This window comes from Lissotriton helveticus, chromosome 4_1 (assembly GCF_964261635.1).
Source record: "Lissotriton helveticus chromosome 4_1, aLisHel1.1, whole genome shotgun sequence".
Taxonomy (NCBI): Eukaryota; Metazoa; Chordata; class Amphibia; order Caudata; family Salamandridae; genus Lissotriton; species Lissotriton helveticus.
This window is the reverse complement of record NC_136063.1, coordinates 582,138,273-582,152,936: the sequence shown is the minus strand read 5'-3', so window position 1 is coordinate 582,152,936 and position 14,664 is coordinate 582,138,273.

Below are 14,664 nucleotides of genomic sequence, written 5' to 3'. Positions count from 1 at the left end.
TAATCAACTTCTACAATAACGACTTTTTGTCCCAACCTAATCGTAATTTTATTCTTTTATTTGAGTTTATTGATGAAATTATGGATGGACAGAAATATGGGAAATTCGACGGTATCTGTGTAGGAGGGGATTTCAATGCACACTTACCCCCCCTGTAGAAGAGGTATAGAACTTGTAAATCTCCTTGCAACCAGAGACCTTGTAAATTGCATGGAGCATGCTGGTATGGAAATCAGTACTGTCCCATTTCCCACTTTTATTGGTCATGGTAGTGGTACTACGATTGATTATGTATTTGTTTCACCCCCTGTCGCTAATGTTTTAACGAAGGCTGAGGTTGTGTGTAAAGCATATAGTGACCACTTCCCTATTGTAATTCACCTACTACTTCCGAGGGGTAATTGCCCACAAAATGAAATAGGTGCAAGAAACTTGGAAGTTTCAACTGACAAATTGAGGGTAATTTGGAGGGGCGTGAACAATAGGGGAATCCTGGCAAAAGTTATTAAAAAACATCCAGCCTTGATTGATACCTGCCTCACCATCGATGACCACGGGGGTAATATAATCACATCATTTAGTGAACTCTGCTCTGTAATAAAAAGTGAGATCTCCAGACCTGCTTCGAGGAAATCTGAGGAAACACCTAGATGGTTTGATGCCTCTTGCTCTAAGGCAAATAGGAAGTTAAGGGCTGCTCTAAAATCTGAACCCAGGGGTATTCCCCAAATAAGGTTACTCAGAGCAGAGTATAAATCTACCCTACGTAATAGAACTAATGAACTGGTTAAGACCCACTGGGATTCCTTGGCACGCACGGCCGAATTGAAAGACACTACTGGGTTTTGGAGGGAGGTAAAGAACCTAAGATCCATAGGCTCGAACTTAACGGCAATTAATTGTAACATCACTGGATCTACATGGGTTGAACATTTTGCTAAAATTTATGCCACACCGGACAACCCCGCTTTAACCTCCGTCCCCTTAAGCCCCCTTAACATCTCTGTGTCTGAGGTCGAGGATGCTATAGCTGAAAGCGCAGGAAACAAAGCGCCTGGCCCCGATGGGCTCTCAATTGATCAGTTAAAGTGTGAACTTAACTTTTGGGCCCCATTGCTATGTAATGTTTTTAATAATTTAACGAATGAACAAATTCCAGAAACATGGACGTGTAGCACAATCGTGCCCATCTTTAAAAAAGGCGACAGGCTGGATCCCGGGTGCTACCGCCCCATATCGTTAATCGATAATACTTTGAAAGTTTTGGGGAGGGTTATTTTTAAAAGGATTAAAACCTGGGCGGACGAGAGTAAGATTCTACACCCTAGCCAGCTTGGTTTTCGTAGCAATGTTGGCACGGTGGAACAATGTTTGAACTTGATATTTTGGTTTTATGGACTTAAGTTCGGCATTTGATTTTGTTAATCGTTCCCGTCTATGGTCCACCCTTCTTAATTATGGTTTGGATGATTATTTGGTCCACTTTTTAGCTTTTTTACATAGTGACCTAAGAGCTCGCGTGCGCATTAATCAATCTGGCGAAGTCTCTGATGACATTAGCATTGGTAGGGCGGTCAGACAGGGGTGCGTGCTGGCCCCCCTCCTTTTTATTCTCTATATTAACAATTTGAGCTCCTCGCTGAGTACTTTATCAAAAGATGTACCCCATGTGAATGGAGTTCCTATACCCACCCTCCTTTACGCTGATGATGCGGTCCTAATGGGCCGCACACCAAAGGCACTCAGTATTTTAATCTCAGGCTTTGTCCATTTTATGGCAGACCTAGGCCTGACCACTAATTTAAAAAAATCTCTAATTATGAGCTATGGCCCCAAAAAATACAAAATTGCTGAGATTAAATCAGGGTCTAATGTTTTGAAAAGTACTTGCACTTTTCCCTATCTGGGGTTGCTATTCTCAAATACTGGTTCGTGGCAACCACATGTTTCTTATGCTAGGAATAAGTTGGGTAAAGCTATAAATTGTGTTACCTCTTTGAGACAACCCAACCACGCTGATGTGATTACACCACTAGTAAAGATTTATCAAACCCAATGCATCCCAACTGGTACTTATGGCGCCGAGGTGTGGGGCTATACAAACTGTATCCATATCCAAACTGAAGAAAATAGGTTCTGTCGGAAGGTGCTGGGTGGGGTTATCTGTTCCCCTTACTATATATGCCATAATGAATTAAACATCTCATATATAGAAGATTTCGTAAGATCAAGACCAGCACTCTTCTGGCTAAAGACATGGATTAACCCGGCTGCCACTTTGACTCGTGATATAATCTTGGACTGCTTAAAATGCGACAGGGCACACTGTATACCATGGTTAAAAGCTGTAAAAGAATGCCTTGACAGCGTAGGACATGGTCATTTGTTTACTTCACCCAGTTTAATAAATCGTTCCCACAAGACTATTATTCATAGGGCATTGTATCATCTGTACAGAGAAGAGCGGGAAAGGAAAAACCTGTTAAAATGTACCGTTATAAAATACATGGGCTATTCTGAACCTCAAATTAAACACCCAGGCCCCCCACACAGGTATTTACGTTTACACCTTGGCAGATGGAACAGGAGCTTACTGTTTCGCTTTCGTGATGGGAGCATAGTAAATTTACTAAACTTCCCTTTGGGTTACAACAAACATTTAGAAACTCTGTATTGCCCTTGCAACCCAAATATGAAACAGAGCCTTATGCACTTTTTGTTTTTCTGCGGTTTTTATAAAAATCTTTCCGCTCATTATTTAATGCCCTACTGTAGAAATTATAGGCTGACTTGCTTTAGAAAAGCGCTGAGGACCTTTTTATTACTGGGTTCAGATGAAGTAATATTCAGAGTGAGCTGCTTTCTTAAAGCTGCCGTTCGATCACGAGCCACTTTATATATTGATGTATAACATCCGCATACTGTATTTTTTATGCACTTTATAAACTCTCTTTTTTGCACATCTGGCACTTTTTGCTTCTTTGCACATTACTGACGAGGACCCATTAACGTTGCTGCTATTATTCATCCTTTTTTAATTCTGTTTTTTAGTAAACATTTGTAATTGTATATAATGCTGTTTTTAAAAAAGGAGGGGCATTCTGTGTGTTACTGTGAAATTGATTGACTGGTTTATGTCTCTTTCCCAGCTGTCATATTATTATCATTATTGTACTGTATTGCTTTGAAACTGTACTTACTTGCACTTTTATGGATGTTTTTATTCCGAATAAAGATCTTTTGACTGACTGACTGACATGCAACTGTTGTGTACAGCGAGATATCAATAGCAAAAGCAATAGTCTGTTCTCTAACCCATTTTCTAAGTGAAATAGCTTACTACAGATCTCAACTTCCCCAACAAACCAATGATTCAACAGATAGCACACACAGAAGTAATGAGAGCAGGCAACGTAGTCTTGTGCCCCTTTCTAACTTAAAAGTAGGGGAGAGTATCCCATTTACTCTTACCACTGTAACAGGGCTGTATATAGAAGGCTTATCTACTCTCAAAAGGACAGGCTAAATCCAAGTGTAAAAGGACCAGTGACAAATAATGCAAGTCTATAAAATCTAATGCCTTCTCAGCATCAAGAGCGAGGATAGTTAGTGGATCTTTGTTAAATCTCGTCCCCTTCAACCAATTATGAAGCCTGCGGAGATTTAATCTCATAGATGCACAAGGCTTAAAGCTTGGCTGACCATGATCGATCAGTCGTATGCTAGCTTTTAGAAGTCTATTCTTTAGTACTTCAGCAATTATTTTCACTACCAGATTGAGTAGTGATATTGGTTGGAATGACTAACAATCCATCTGGCCTAACCATTCCTGTGTGCGGTAGCTATAATAGCATTCTACGATGGTTTCACAATCCTCCCCACTCCATAGGCTTCCCAATATGTATATAGCAAGCGGGGGCCCTGGTGAGACACCACCATGTTTAAACAATTTAGCTGGCAGACCATTAGGTCCTGGGACTTTCCGACTTTGGGGCCGTTGTATAGCCTCAGACCCTTCCTCAAGGGTTATCACTTGATCTAGAGCTAATGTGTCTTCATCTGTTAGCTTTGGAATATTTAAAGGCCACTATTCCAGCCTCTTCCCTCAATGCTTGTGTCACACATAGGCCGATGTAGTAATCAGCGAAGACCTGCACTATTGCAGAATCTGTGGAGATCATCAATCCTTCCTCGTTAACTATCTCTCCAACCCATTAGGCTTCCTACTTCCTTCTATTACTTCAAGTCTGTGGGCACCCCACCTTGTCTCCGTCGTCAGATAAATTTTTGGGTGCACTTAAGTGGAGCATTGTCACTGTGTTAATCATTCTTATAGGTATTTTGGGACAACATCAAATGACTGACTTCTATATCAGTGGGGGGATAGATTACTCATTTGTTTTTCTGTCTGTAGTCTCCTACAGGATAACTAGCCTCTCAAAGCTAATTCTATTCTTATACTCAGTTCTGACCTGGGCTCTTGCCCTGCCTAAACACTGTCTTGAAAGCTTCCCGTTGTGAAGTCAAATAGATAGTCCTGGGTTCTGTCGGAGTAGAAACAGTCTTTCTGTCTTTAAACTACCAGGGCTTTAGTCACAAGGTAGTACCACTGTGTAGTTTGTTCTCCAATTGCGATCAGTCAAGGGGGAGGTTGATCAGAAAAGCCACTCGCAAGATATTCCATGGTCTCTAATTGTGGGCATCATGATTGTTGGGGTGAAAAATTTATCTAATCTTTACATATGTGCCCAGAGAAGTATGTGTAACTTCAACCTGAAACAAGTTTCAACCTCCAAATGTCTGTCAGCCTCATAGCGCTCCCATGTTGAGCCAGCATTTGCAGTAGTGCCCGTTGACCCATCTATCTCAATTCACATAACATCATTATAATATCTTTCTAAGATACTTAAGGGACTGATGCTGTTGAGTGCACTCCTCTGTAACCTTGGTGGTGTGTAAACATGAAAACGTGTTATCATTCATACCCTGCATATCATTAACACCCATATAGCACCCATTTGAGCAAATCCACGTTTTTTAAATCCCAAAAGTAGTTTTTCTGATTTGCCCCTCCCCCGCCTTTTTATCTTGTCCTCAGGTCCAGTAACATTCCATAATAATAGTCTCAGTAGTTGTTTCTTACTCATTCCACCGTGGAACTCTTACAAGTGTACAATACTGCACCGATGTAACCAGTCTGCCTCTAGTGATTACAATTAACCCAAACCCTATATGTTTTGCTATATATAATTCCCCCCAGTGCCCCATACCCAACTTTTCCGTATGGCAGAACCCAAACTATCAGAAGCCAGAACGTATGAAAGGTGTGCCCCCGTGCTAGCTACTAAACGAACTTCACCACCCAACCAATTACATATGCTATAGCCTAGTATATAGATGTATGATCAGTAGTGGTTAAGAGAGATATGTACCAAACATCTGATTAATCAGCATGGAGTATCTACGTATGGTGCACCAGCTCCAGAGAGCTCTATTCATGATCAAACATAACTTTCATCTCAAGTCATTCATGGTCTCGATCAGAGGCAAAGTCACTCTGCTTGCTTCTGTCTCTCCTGCACTTTCCACTCCACTACCCTTTGCAGGATGCAGCCACGCCATAGACTGAACCACATTCCCACCCGGCCACCACAGGAGCCTCAGAGCTCTGTGGGCAATTTTCTGTGGCATCATGGACAACATGGGCAAGAATCTTTGGTCATAGTCAAAGCCAACATGCAGCCACACGCAGCTAGCATATTGGCTGTTTAAACCAGGATGTTGAAAGGATTATCAGAGCTTCTGGAGGCAATCTTGCAGGAGTGCGTCTGCCATCTTGTCTTGCAGGCCACACCCATCTACAGTTGAGGCTTTTCACTTCCAAAAAATGACAAATTCTGATAAAGCTTTTAACTAGAACAATCTGCTTACCTTTACCCAACCACACTTCGTTGTGAAGGTTGTAGAGGTCCCAGTCCTCCATAAATCTTGAGCTTGATGAAGGTGCCTGTATCTTCATCACCAATCTGCCTTGATAAATGCCTACACCTCTGTCAGAAGCACGCCCACTGACTTGCACTGTATTGTACGTCCTACTGTTTTCACTGGATGATTTTTGATATTTTTACAACCTCTCTTTCCTATATCCTATTTTAATAGCTTTGGTGATGTTTAGTAATTGCATTTTAGCTAATTATGCTTTAGAACTGTAATAATTTTGGTGTTGCTCTTCATGTACCAATTGCAATTTTTTTCTCAGGAACACGTTGCTTCATGTACAAGATATTGTGAGTAGTGTAGCTTTACTTGCAAGCCAACATGTCGTTAATCAAAAGAGAAAGAGAGGACTAGATAGCTAGTCCGTATCCCCAGGGATTATATGTGTTATCAATAGGGACTAGCCTAATTGTGAAGGGACTCAGATTAGTACGTTCTGGGGTAAACCATTTGGTTTGTTCATGAAACCCCACACCCACATGCTTCATCATCCGGCCCACCCAGCGACACCGAATGTGTCCCGGGTGTGCTTCGACGCCTGATTACGGTGGAGTAGGGATAATTACTGAGTGTGCAGTGTGGTGAAGTGAGAAGTGAACGTTGTTGTCCTGCCACGGTATCTCGATACCGCGGCAGGACAACGGTTCACTACAGGTCCCGACCGAAAGTTTCAGTCAAAACCTCTGCCAGGTGATCCCAGGTAGCATTTACAGCGATTAGCCAGTTAATGCTCAAAGAGGGGAATCCCCGTCAAACATATAGAGCACCTTAGCGAGTGCGACACATTTTTCTAATTACACTTTCACTTAGAATTAAGATTGAACTACCACTTATTTATTGGTCCTGAGGAAAGCCAGTTTCAAAGATAAAGGCCTGACTGAAACATGTAGACCACACCTGGATGCAGGAGATCATAATTATACTCCTACACATCCATCAGCATTTTTTAATGCTAACAGGGGCCCAGTGATTAAAAGTATTGATTACCCCTGGGTACTGGGATCACTGTATAGCTTTTAACCTTCACTTCTCACTTCACCACACTGCACACTCAGTAATTATACCTGCTCCGCTGTAATCAGGCATCGAAGCACACCCGGGACACATTCGGTGTCGCTGGGTGGGCCCGATGATGAAGCATGCCACCAACCAGGTTGGTGGGTTAGGGCTTCATGAACAAACCAAATGGTTTACCCCATAACGTACTAATCTGAGTCCCTTCACAATTAGGCTAGTCCCTATTGATAACACAAGCCAACATGTCTGACATGCTCTCACAAACTCCCACCTCAACTCACAAAATCATGCTTCATCTGGTACACAGGAGAAAATGTTGGAGTTGGTAAAAAAACAAATTGACCTACCAAGCCTGGTGATCAGATTTGCTGGGGGTGAATAGACCTCAAACCTCTAGCAAGTAATGGCAAGTCTTGAGGTCAGACTCCCAGAGTGGAGTCAGGGTCCGTCTATGGGTCTGTAGTGGATTATAAATGCTTGGAGATGGGTGATGGTGTTGGTCTTTGACCAGTGCTTAGTTTGTCAAATATGAAGTGCCAGGGTTCTGACCAGGATGCTACTGCAGCTTGCATCACTCATCACCCTTGTCATTGCTGACAAAACAACTACTAACCATCTCTCTTGCTTGTAAATGCGACAGTTCAGATTATTCCAGGTACCCAAAGCTAAAGAAATGGCTGGGGAGGCAGGTATTAGCAAATGTCTATTGTAGTCTTAAACTACAGTTGTTTTGCTCATCTCTAAATTAGATGAGCAGCGCCACGATGTGGTGGACTGTTCCAAGTATGGTGTTGACAATTAGGTGCCGGTGCCGAGCACCTGAAACTAATTAAGTGCCGGTGCTGAGCACTGTCCTTGACTCGGTAGCCCCAGGATTCTGGATTGGCACACTGGACCTGCATTGCAGCAGTACTGGTAGCGGAAGCTGCGAAAGCAACTGAGGATAACGCAATAGCAGAGGGACCCACCAAGGGCCCACTGTGGCTGGATCCTTGGTCAATGTGATTTATGTGGTCTGTCTGGTTTTCGGGCTCACACAGACCTATATATTAACTGGCTGGGCATGCTCTACCTGGAGGGCGGATCAGGGTTGAATCGAGTGGAGAGACATGGCATGATAGCAGAGATTTTGGTGCAACGAGAGATAGGTTGCACAGAACCTATGGAACCAGTGACCTAAATTAATTAAGTGGACTTAGTCTGAACAACCTGATGCACCTTTAAGTTTTTGTAGCCTACTTTCTACCTTTTGGTACATAAGGAGCAGACAACTGGCATAGCCACAGAAGGAGGCACCGTGTATAGTCCGGTTTTGGCCCATCTAGAGCAATATCCTAGTGGTGACCCTTGTGTCATAAAAGCCTTTAGAGATCCCTTCCGAGATAGCACAATTATGAAACACAAGCATGCCAGATCAAAGTACAAAAGAAAATGAATCAGTTTGCCGGCCCACTCATAGCACCTATAAACCCAGTCTCAGATCTCCTCTGTGCAGCCCGGCCCCGGGCCTCAGACATAGACATCCAAAGATACAGTTTTCCAGGGCATGTAGGACTCTCACGCTTTGCAAGAAGTTAAAATTGGAGCAGTGGCATTAGATGTCTCCCTCTTATGTCAAGATATTGGCAACATGGTTGAGCACATCACCAGAGAATAAGGGCATGTATCCAACACGCAAGACAAGCTAAATACCCTGGAAGCCACTGTCAAATACCTACTCACTTCCTCAGCGTATAAGATGCAGAAAAGCATGCTCAACAAAAGTATCTTTACATAGGTGGCATCCCAGAAGGAGCTGAAGGTCAGACTCATGAATGCTTTATGTGACATGGCCACAATCCTGGGACCCTGAGAAGGACCACTTGGCTTGCTACAGGATTGAGAAAACTCATAGAGTGCTTGTGGACATTAACCTGAAGGTTGACATTTCCAAGAGAGACATTGTTGGAAATGGCCCTTTCAGCAAGGTCACCCCCAAACGTTTCGGCTTCCTACTCCCCTTTTTCTGACCTAGTTTTTGTTGGCTTGAGGACTCTGGGCACTGTACCACTGGTAACGAGTGCTAAAGTGCATATGCGCTCCCTAAAATGTAGTAACATTGGTTTATCCACAATTGGCATATTTAATTTACTTGTAACTCCCTATTAAAGTGCACTACATGTGCCCCGGGACTGTAAATTAAATGCTACTAGTGGGGCTGCAGCACTGATTGTACGGCCCACACCAATAGCCCTTTAAACATATACCAGTCCTTTCACTGCAGAGCCTGTGTGGGCAGTTTTAAACTGCCATGTCAACCTGGCAGTTTAACCCTCTTGCCAGGCCAGAATCTTCATTTTTAATACATATAAGTCCCCCTAAGGTAGACCCTAGACTGCCCCAAGGGCAGGGTGCAGTGTATTTAAAAAGTTTAACGTGTACATGTCCAGGTAGTGAAAATCTCTTACATTCATTTTTCACTAGTGCATGACTTATCCTCCATAGGTTAGCATTGGGATTACCTGATTACATTTTATAAGTGTAATTTCCAATTGGGAAAATATAGGTATTGGGGATTTGGAGTCTCTGGGCTCACAATTCAAAATCACAACATATGATGAAGTCGGGTTTTATGCTGTAGGTCTGAAAATGCCACTTTTAGAAAGTTCTCATTTGATTACTTTAACTATTCTGTGCCACTGTCTGTCTCTGAATACATGTCTGGGGTGGGTGACAGCTGGGCTTTGTGCATTCCTTCTAGACAGTCACACACAAAGGGAGCTGCGATGTGCCTAATGGGCCATTTACATCCTGATGGGTCATCATGGGCAGGATGGGCGGAAGGAGCTGACAATTGCTCTTGAATAAGGCTGTGCCTGTCCCCACACAAAGAGATACATATCCCCCTGTACTGAGTCTGACACCATGGCATGAAGGGCAGTGACCATGTGTACTTCAAATGTCTCTCTTCCAAGCTGTCCCCACTTCATAGGCACAACTGGGTAGAAGTACTGTACCCCTGACACCACCAACCTAGTACACTTCTGGGCCTCAGGACACTCTGCCAAGAAAAATGACTGCTATGCTGCAGAGAGAGGACTCTCACTCTGCTGGACTCCTCCTCTGCCTTCCCTGTTGTCTTTCTTACCTGGTAGTGAGAAGGATTAGACCTGCATCCCCACCTCCCCAGAACCAAGTGACTCCAAGGGCTTGCTGGCTTGCACCCTGTTCTGAAGTCTCAGGGACATCAAAGACTTCATTCAACTCTGCTACAGCCTCTGGACTCTCTGTCAGCTGTGAGCCCGGCCCTGCCAAAAAGTGCCAATCCAGTCCTGGGCCCTTGGAAGTGGGTTTCATGGCTGTTTTCCAGCAGAACCCACGCATCGTCTGCTTTGTGCTGGTCAGAACTGATGCATTCGCCTTTGACGCATCGCCACTTCGAGGTCTCCACAGCGCGGCTCGACTGCTACACAGGGCCGTCATCAACGGGGTTTGACTCAAACGCATCCCCAAACTGCTCGACTCCGATCCGACACATCGCCTACAATCCTTCAGAACGATGCCAACGCATTGCTTCCGACAGCTCCTCACAGCTGTTCCTTGCATCCTCTGTGAAGGTACTGTTTTCAGAAGTCCTGCATGGCGTCTGTGTCCAACCCGTGCTCCATCGCAGTCGACTTGACTTCTCAGATTTGCCCCGGTCCAGTGCTTTATGACTCTAAGCACTCAATTTCAAGATATTCTTAAAAAATTCATAACTCTGGTTCTACTTATTGAATTTTTGTCGTTTTGGTCATGTTTTGTTCATTAAATTATGCTCTATTGTTCTAACCTGGTGTGGATTATTTTACGGTGGTGTTCTTCACTGTTTTACTGTAAAAAGGGTTGCACAAATACTTTATACATTGCCTCTTAAGTTAAGCCTGACTGCTTTGTGCCAAGCTACCAGCGGGTGAGCACTGGTTAATTTAGGGTGGGTATCTGATTTACCCCGACTAGGATCTTGGTCCCAACTTGGTCAGGGTGCATACCTATGCCAACTAGAGGCCCAATTTCTTGCAGATATGGTGTATGATGAAACCCAGGTGATGATCTTTTTCCTTATTACACTTGGCTAACCCAACAGCTGAGAAAGACCTTCACTGAGGTTAAGGTGAACATTCTAGCTAGGTACTTGGACTATAGCTGAATGTGCTTAGCCAAATGAAAATCGTTTTTCATAAAACAGCTTATTTTTTTGAAACGCCCGAGTCAGCGTTGGTGTGGATCTAAGAACGGCCAAATTTACATCTACGAGGGACATGCCTAAAGGCTGGTGACCAGAAATCTGGAAACAGATCTTGAACACGGAGGAGAGCAGACCCCCGAAGACACAGACTGCATACGTTGAAACCAGCACGATAGCACAATGAAGGGACAGTTCTGAAAAATCAGCAGGCAACAGGGATACATGGAGTCACAATGCAGAACCCACCCTGGTCTTGGGTGGGAATACAATTGAAAAGCCTTCAGTAGGATTTTGTAACTTGCTATGAAGGGATTGTTGATGGATGTGAAACTGAACTTTGATAGTTCCGAGGAGTAAAGCATGGCTCCTGTTACATTACATACAGAGTATATAGGTCAGAGCACCAACACCCCGAGAGTTTTGCATGGCCCCCGTTACAGTACATAGAGAGTATATATATATATATGTCGGAGCACCCTCACCCCCTTCTTTTGACTAAGTGTTTTTCGGTTATGTGTTGGGATTGTGGCAACAAATACTTCAGGTATGGAAGTATGGGCTGGAGGGGGTTTTGAGGGATGGTTGGTTGGTTTTATGAATTCTTTTTGTGAGTTTTTACTGGCTTATGCAGTGATCTAGCCCAAGCGGCTTTCTAACCACATGACTAAATGTTGTAGACCCAAAGCGTAGGAGGTTACTCTTTCCTGGCCTGTAACGTAATCAGTCAGATGAGTAAGATTAAGAGGGGGGTGCTTATTCCAAGCATTATTCTACCTGATGTTTTAATATTACAAGAAAGCATTTATTGGGGTTCGAGTGTAGATTCCAGAGATGCAGGGGATATGATAGAGTTTTCGAGGAGGATAAAGAGTGGTTGCGATACTGCTGCATCGGTTTTACTCCCTGGTAGTTTCCTAAGTCACAGCATATCCCCAGGGTTGTAATGTCACAGTGGCAGGTGCAGTGAACAGTCGTTCCTGGAATTTGCTCTGTAATTATGTAGTACCAACAGTGACTCCGAGAGATCTGCATGAATTGAGGTATATTCTTTCAGAGTTATTGCATGGTTCAACAATACTGGGAGGTGATTTAATGCCATGATAAACAGCAATAAAGATGCACCTTGTCACTGAGTGGCAAGCCATCATACGCATACAGCCCTCTCAGTGTGGGCAGTCTCACTCAGCCACTGTGATGCCTATGTGTAACTGACATAGCAAAGAAAGGGCCTACACACATCACTGCTATCAATATCATTCATTCTCCTGAATAGATTATTTCTTCTATCCACTCATATTCCTTGGAGTTAAAGCTCCACCGTGCTTCAGAGGAGAATTTTCAATCGTTGACCATCTTAGAACCGAGATCCAGGCCGCCTTTGTTCTCACTATGGGATCCATGCCATCCCACCTTACAATATGGGAAGCTTTCATAACAGTTATAAGTGGAAAAATAAAAACATATCTCGCATGTAAGTCTAGGTCACAAACATAGAGTTCTGTGAACTTAAGACTAAATTACTCAGACTGGAAACCGAGAGACACTCTAATGCAGATGCTTCACTTACTCAGTTAGAGATCTCAAAAGAGTAATTCTGGCAGCTACTGTTGGATACTGCCAGGCAGGCTTGTTTAACCTCCCAGAGAAGGTTTTACAATGTGGGAGAAAGTCAGGTAAGCTCTCATACTGGCTGACAGAGAGTGAAGCTGGTTCGAGGATTATTCCCTGGGTCTGTGATGTATTCACGGTGTTAAAACACAACGACATTGGGTATGGTGGAGGCCTTTGTAGATTACAATGGCCTGTACCCAAGACAGAATGAGTTTTACCCTAATACCTGACCTCCCGTATCAAGGCCTGCCAGACAAGGATCGGGAGGATCTGGTACAACCAAATTCACCTTCCTATGCTGGGAGGGAAATTTGGTGACCCTCAGGGACAAAATCCAACAGTACACCCGAAAATGGTGTGAATTACCTCTTAACAGCATTTGACTTATTGCACTGTAAAATGATTGTACTCCATACATGTCTATACGTGTTTCAGAATTATCCTTGTGAAATGTCTACGCAATATTTAAATCAACGTAGGTTCAATACAATTAGTGTCAGAAAAGCTAACAAATCACCCAGGATTGCATCTGATAAATATGTTAACTCCCACTCTCTTGTCCTTCTGTCAAACACTAAAGTGGGTTGATAATACTTCCCCAGTATACTCGCCTCTGGGTTGGCATATAGTAGCAAGAACCATATTAGCATGTTTCTTCCCAGTCCCAATTTCCTGTGCACTTGAAACAGATATCACCAGCTCAAGGAATCAAGCCCTTTCCCAGAACTAAGGCCAACAGTACTGAGTTTGGCCAATCGATAGAGGCTCAGTACATTACTTGGAACACCCTTCTTAAGATGTACTGTATCCAGGGATAAACCCGTTTTGAACAGTGTGAATTAATATAGGCATACACGGCAATATACTTTGAGGCAAGATTTCCAAGAAATTTATAATCAGTATTCTGTACAGATAGTGGTTGATATGAAACCAATTCCTGGGGATTGTTCACTGGCTTTGGCAGCAACCCTACCAGTGCTTCTCCCATTGTGGCGAGGGGGCAGTCAGCTCTCTTTGTACACAGTTGCATAAAGCTCAGCCAGTCTAAGAGCAGGACGATGCACACACATTTGTTATAACTCATGTGGAAGCCCATCCGTACCAGGTGTATTTCCTGCTGGTAAGTCTAAATGGGCTTTCTTTTTTTCTTCCACTGATACTGGTAGCTTCAGATCCTCCCAGGTTCCTGGTTCTACCCATCTTTGTGTAGTAGTCTAAGGGTGATTGCTAAGGGGTTAGAACTTCCAGCCACTGTTGTGCTTGTGGAAGGTGGATTTTGGGATGAAGAAGTATGCATTTGGTATTTTTAGAGTTAGGTTTTAGAGAGATGCAAGAGAAGGTCCACTCCACCTTTTAAAGGACACATTTCAAGTTGCATTTGTCTGGTGATGGGTCAGAGACTTTCAGGCAGAGTGGGGCATAATCTTAGTACTGCTGCAGAGTGATTTTCTCATCCTGTAAAATAGTAGCTAATGGCTTAATGTCGATGTTAAAAAGGTATGATGAGAGTGAAGATCCCTGTTAAAATACACAACTCCAGCCGTAAGTTGATGATTTGAAGAATTCAAAGGCTTGTGTTCTGCAAGAAAGAAATGATTCGAACCAGCAGCGAACTGTGTTTTATATGCCCATTCTGGGTGAAATGATATTCAAAGCAAACACAAGGAGATGATGGACGGAGCACTGGAACTTTTCAGACACTCACCCCCAGTGATATTCAGCAATTTTGAGTGGGTAACAGTATTAAATACAGCTGATAGGTTGAGTAACATTAGTAGCAGGTATCACCATCATTTTAAATTTTGAGAATGTCATATAAGAAATGGAGGCGG